This window comes from Corvus brachyrhynchos, unplaced genomic scaffold (genome assembly GCF_000691975.1).
Source record: "Corvus brachyrhynchos isolate BGI_N302 unplaced genomic scaffold, ASM69197v1 scaffold26, whole genome shotgun sequence".
Classification (NCBI taxonomy): Eukaryota; Metazoa; Chordata; class Aves; order Passeriformes; family Corvidae; genus Corvus; species Corvus brachyrhynchos.
The window spans coordinates 878,346-884,345 of NW_008239324.1; the positions used below are offsets into that span (position 1 = coordinate 878,346).

Consider the following 6,000-nt stretch of genomic DNA (forward strand, 5'->3'; position numbering starts at 1 on the left):
GTCATAACAGGACCTGGGGTCCCCTCCCTGCAGCCCTGCCACCCTCGCTGAGAGCCAGCTGGGAGCCTTTTTTCTTCTTCTCTTTGTTGTCTGTGTTGCCTGATAGCAGAGGTCCTGCCAGCCTACAATTAGAAACAAGAGCTGTGCCTTTGTGCTCTGTCTGCCCAGAGATAGGGCAGTAATTTATGTAGCCAGCATGCCAAGGACTTGCCAACAATGTCAAAACCAAGTTCATAATAAATTACTCTTTTTGGGGCACTTCCTTCACTTGCCAATGGAGGAAAAGCAAAGAAAAATGACAAAGAGCCCAGCTCGTTTCCTTCAGACAACTGTGATTGATTACAGGAGAAACAAGGAGGATTCCAAAAACATTACTCTTATAAGGGAAGGTAACTCAATCTCCAGCAAAAACAAACAGCCATGTTTAAATAAACCTTCTGAGAAGTGCTACTGCCCTTTTCCCTAGAAATTGGGGGAGCATTTCTTCCCCCTGATATTGCTCCGCTGTGTGAGACGCTGTTCTGCAGACCCAGCGATCTCCTTTGGTTTGGGTGGCCTGGTAAGTCACCAAAGGATAAAGGGCGGAGAACAAAGGGAAAAATAAATATTATGAGCTGCAGCTGAAGTGCCTGACAGATGTTGGGTTGCTGCTTGTGGGAACTGCCTTCCCGCTCCAGAGCAGAGGGTTCACCCCGCTCACGACCCAGGCTCCTGCTCCTGGTAGGGAAGGGGTGGGATGGGCAAGGTCTTTTGCCAGTACACCCTCCCAGAGACCACTGGTCAGTGGTTTAGGGACTTCCCCCAGCTCTCCCAGGAACAGTGAATTCAATAAATTACAGCAACACTGAGGCCACATACCCTGCAAGGGTCCTCACAGACATTAGAGCTTTCAGCAGTACCAACAGACTCAAGAACAACCTTCCCATGGCTCCGAAGGCAGAACCCAGCCCCTCTGCACTGACCTTCTCCAGACCTTTTTCTCTCCCTTGTGGGAAAGGTGGGAAGGTTAAATATCACCTTCATTCCTCCTCTTCTGCTTTGGCACCAGAATGGCAAATTGCTCAACACAACCAATAGAAGTGGGTTCATTAAATTTTGGGAACAAATGCAGGCGTTCAAGAGAAGTCAGGTCATGGGCATTCAGCCTGGCAAAGCTCCTGGAGAAATGGCATCTACGTGCCCACTGGTGTTTAGGTCATGCTTTTCCTTCTCGTCACACACACAGAACCCCAACCTCTGATCCCATGAGGTGTTGAAAGCCCCAGGAAATTGCTGAGTTCCCCTGTGCCCTTGAACAACCCCCAGGGATTTATTGCCCAGACTGAGTGTGATCCCAAGGCACGCCCTGTGCCTCCCTGGCCACTGGCCTTGCTCTTTGCTTGACTTTCTTATTCCTGACTCGTTCCTTCATTAATATGGGCTATTAGGAAAACCCATTCTCTCCACAGAGATAAGACATAATTATTGACACGTGGCAAATTAGTCATGCAGTTACTTGGGTTTGTAGTTCTCTGAGATGCTGTGAACACATCACTCAGACTCAGGGTAGATTTTTTCCTTACTAAGCTTATTGTGCTTTATTATGTTCATCAGCAAGAGAAAGGTGATTAAATCAGCCTTTTTTACCACAACTTTAAAACTAGTAGGATAAAGAAGTGGGGAGAAAAACAGCAAGACTTGTCTTTATGGATTTCTGTGATGGTGAAAAGGCTGGCAGGGATAACTTGCTCATGAATTAATAGTGACCTGAGCTGCTGTGGTCAGCTGAGAACAAGAGCTTGCACATAGATTCAAGCAAATCAGGCAGGGTTAAATCCCTGAGGAGCCCAGGCAGCTGGGACATCCTAAGTGCAAAGCAGGCAGTGCTGCCAAGGCTCCTTTTACAGCCTGTGGAGACAGCAAGACAACTTGGCCCAGGCTCCAAAATAGCTGGCATGGGAATCAGGGCCAAAAGAAAATGCCAAGGGAAGAAGCATGCCTTCAGCACAGCCTTGCAGGGAATTAGGGGCTCCGGGTGCTGGCTCCCAGTCTCAGTGTTATCCATCCACGGCTGGATAAATGCCCTGAGGCAGAGTCCTGAGGAGAATCACAGCCCTCACCTACTCATTCAGTGCTGGAGGAGTCACCTTTGAGGCATGAGACATCTCCCTCATCCCTGGGCCAAGAATTCCACTTGTATCCCATGCCCTGCTGCCATCCCTGGTCTCTGTCAATGGCCACACTCTGGCTGGGCTCTCAATCAACTCTCCAGACTGAGCTCGATGGCTAAAAATGCCTTGGGGACACCCTCCCCTGGTAGCCAGAGGCCTCTGGAGAAGACAAGCCAATGAAGGGATGCCCATGATCCAAGGATGGGAATGAAGAGATGGACATCTGTGTCTCTGCCTCCACCTTCCCTGAGGGCAGTGATGGTCAGTTTGCCCAGAAACATCAGCAGAAGGGACGTTCTGATGCCTCAGGAACCTCCTGGTGGGAATGGAGGTGGATTTTCAGGGGCTTTCTAACTGGGCAGCAAGTCAAAGAGGAGGAGATTAAGGGTCTATACTTCGGGCTGAGACACTCTGAGCTAAACCACAAATGATCAAACAACACTTTCTATTTGTGACATCAGCCCTAAGTGCCTTAACTGTCTGCCTGGGGGATCCAGCTCATCATCCCAAGTCCCTGTGAGGCAGGAGGTACCACCTGAAAGCCTCTGCAGAGCTCCTGAACCACACAGCCTGCACAAATAACCCTGCAGGAAAGCTCTGTTTCAGAGTAGTTTGCAGTGAAAATGAAACACTTGAGCACAACGTGTTGTTCGAAGTGCATTCCTGAAGGTACATGTGGCTGTGATCTCTTTGTATCGTTTCCCAGATTGATTAGGAATGTACCTATTTTTTAAAAAAATTAAGATCTTCAGCATGGTCAGAAAAAGCCCTCCTGGGTTATATTCTCTGACTTCTCAGCCTAGGCTCCCTTTGGGTGAATTGTCTCATGCATCCTCATACAACTTCAAAGGAGACACTTGAAAGAACTCAGAAACCACCACCATAAACTGACTAAGAGAGTATTTTAAGAAGTATTTTAAGCTGTCAACTCAAATACCTTTCAGAGACAGATACAACACTGAACTGCAGGGCGTTTTTATTTTTTTCCATGGGATAGTTAGTTTTATTCCCCCCAAAACTGAATGCTTACACTTTTGATCCCTGTTCTTCCTGGCAGCTTTCACGTTTCCATCGTTTGGCAACCCAGCAAGGATTAGGAGACTTCCTGATGTCCTCCTCCTCCCTGAAAAAGAACACATGGCTGACGTAAACTCTTTTGCTTGGAATATTTGGGCACACAACAAATGGGGATCTCTTACCTGCTTTGGTGTCACTTCTCGTGCTTTGCCTGCTGCACTGACCTGATAAAATGCAGTGCCAGTGGAACAGATTTATATCAGGGAGGATTTAGCCTGGAAAGTAGCTTCCTCTCCCCGTGGCCATTGCGTGCTTCTAACCCCTTCTAAGGCTGTGGGAACACAACATGGAGCTCCTATAGGGAGAAGAAAACAAAGGAAAGAAAACACCACATCTAGCAGGTAACAGGTTATGATTTTGCTGGATTGGTTAAAACAGGGAGCACATCCAGATTATTTTGAAGGTTTGGTACCTCCTTAACATTTTTCGTTCAAAAAGTACCACTTATTCAGGGCCTTTTTGGGCAGATGGCCACTGAAAATGTGAACGGAAATCCACTGATTAAAGAGTGTACATTTGCAACACTAAGAGATATCAGCCAGCCATAAAAGAGGTGTAAATCATTATTTCATATCTGGTCACGGCAGTAGCCATAATCAATTTGTGATACTCTCACGTGCCTGATCCTTGACACCTTTTATGACTTTATCTGCAGATTTCCTCAGACCTGGAAGTGTCCAAGGCCAGGTTGGATGGGGATTGGAGCAACCTGGGATAATGGAAGGTGTCCCTGCCCATGGCAGGGGCTGGGATGAGATGAGCTTTAAGGTCCCTTCCAACCCAAACCATTCCGTGATTCCATGATACTCCCAGTATCTGAACACTGGGGGTATTTCTCTGTAACCTCAGCATCTGAAGCTGCTGAATAAACCTGTAGGTCCCTCCAGCCAGGTTGCACAGCACCATGACAAAAGGACCCACCATGGGAAAGGCAGAGGTGTGGGGTTCGTATCTGTTTCAATAAATGCTTCATACACGAGTAAAGACTCACACGGGGTCATCTCCCAGATTACCTCACCTCTGTATTCCCACCTCCTCCAGGCCACTCTTCAGGCCTGCTCCAAGATGGTCTACAGGTGATAAAGCCTTCTCTTATGATCCTATTGCTAAGTTTAAAACTTCCATCTCCTCGTCACTGCCACATTTTAAGTACATTTAAGACCCCAGGCACAGGTATTTTTTAGCTGTTTAAGAACATTTATTAAAGGAAATTTAGATTTCCCTGGCAGTTGAGTATGGGGTTGGAAGCTGTAAAATTTCATTAAACCACTTGAGGAGGGATAAAATAGGACTAATTGTTGTGCCCCAGCTAAAAGTAACTTGGATGACATCACCTGGGCAGCAAACAGAAAACCAGGGAGCTCCACACATCTCCCACACTTGGCTGGAGGCTTTGGTGCAAGGAAAGACAAACTCCCCACTGACCTGGATGAGTCTGTGCCCTCTCCACATCAGGAACAAGGACATTAAAGTCTCTCAGACCTGTCTGACCCTGAGGATGATCTTTCCTGTTTGACTGTCCTAAAACTTGGGAGTAGAACTGCAATTTCAAACTGGTAATTACTTGGCAAGCAAATAAACTACAGCAGTGCTGGACCCTGAAAAGTTAAACTACCATGTGAACTCTCATTAAGTACTTTATTCGTATTTGTTTTCTAGAGAAAGCCCCCAAATTTGAATTAAAACAGAAGAGTCAACAGGAAGAGAAAGTGCAAGCTAAGTGCAAGATATTTCTTTTGCTTTCAGTAGCTGCATTAAGGACAAGAAGCCAAGAACAAAATATTAAATAAACATTGGAAATACTAAGGTTTTGGTGTTTCATGGCAATTGTTTTCAGATGGATAGACATAAAATAATCCCACATCAAACTAACTGTGTCTGACATGCCTGCCACCAGGTATGGCCCCAGCGAGGCAGATATGGAGGAAGTGGTGAAAAGGAGGATAAATTATTTACCCCAAACCCACTCCCAGTTCCTCCAGTCCTTTCCAGTGAGGGTTGTTAACACCCACACCTCACCATTCAGTGGTGCTTGTCAGGATTTTCTTCAAGCAACATTTCTGAAAGGTCACTACTGACAGAAGCATCCTGTTGTAAACCAGTCATCAAACACCTGTGGAACAAACTGGTTTTCCAGCAAGGTCAGAAGCTGGACTGGGCAGGAAGATGCTGCACATGGGACCTGCTGTGCTGAAGGGAAGACCTGAATTAAGAATTGCTGCTGCTCTTAGATGCCACCAACACAGTCTGACACTGCCATGGCTCCTCTTGTTGAAGGAACATCAGACAAGATTATTCCCCCAGATCCCATCAGGTCTGTGGCCACAGTGTATGGAGACATTTGGATAGCCCATGGAGATGCCCCCCTGAAGTTATTCCATCTCTGGAAGGGAGTGTTTGGACCAGCACTCGGAAATGGCAGCATCAAGCTAAACCTGTTCAAAACTAAAAATCGACCGGGAGGAACTAATTCAGAAAGGGGTGTGAATTCCATTAAATAACATGGAAGAGCAATATTCCTGTCCCTCACAGCTGCAGGAGGAAAAAGCCAAGTTCTATCTGTTCCAGGTCATCTGTTTCAGGACATCCAGGAAACAAGCTACCCATAAAGTTAGGCAGGACAGTCAGACATTGGATTCCATCCTGGAGAACAAACAATAAGGACAAGGAATTTCTTGCCCTGCCTTTCCTGAAATCTGAGCTGCTGTTAACCAGCCCTGTTGAACAACAAACCCACGATCCCATCGCACACAATGTCTCTGGATTCAGCAGG

The 6,000-nt window shown here is 46.6% G+C and overlaps 1 protein-coding gene across 3 annotated transcripts in view; it reads right to left on the minus strand.

The window, feature by feature from the left end:
• The window catches only part of LOC103620093 (hepatocyte nuclear factor 4-beta), a 52,271-nt gene that overhangs the window by 41,356 nt on the left and 4,915 nt on the right, over nt 1-6,000 (minus strand). For 2 of the 3 annotated variants that reach the window (XM_017741022.1, XM_017741023.1), the window contains exon 1: nt 3,181-3,273. The gene's annotated coding sequence lies outside the window, so the exon portion shown is untranslated. Of the gene's footprint in view, nt 1-3,180; nt 3,274-3,391; nt 3,523-6,000 lie in introns of those variants that run through there. The other variant, XM_017741020.1, reaches the window with a different exon arrangement.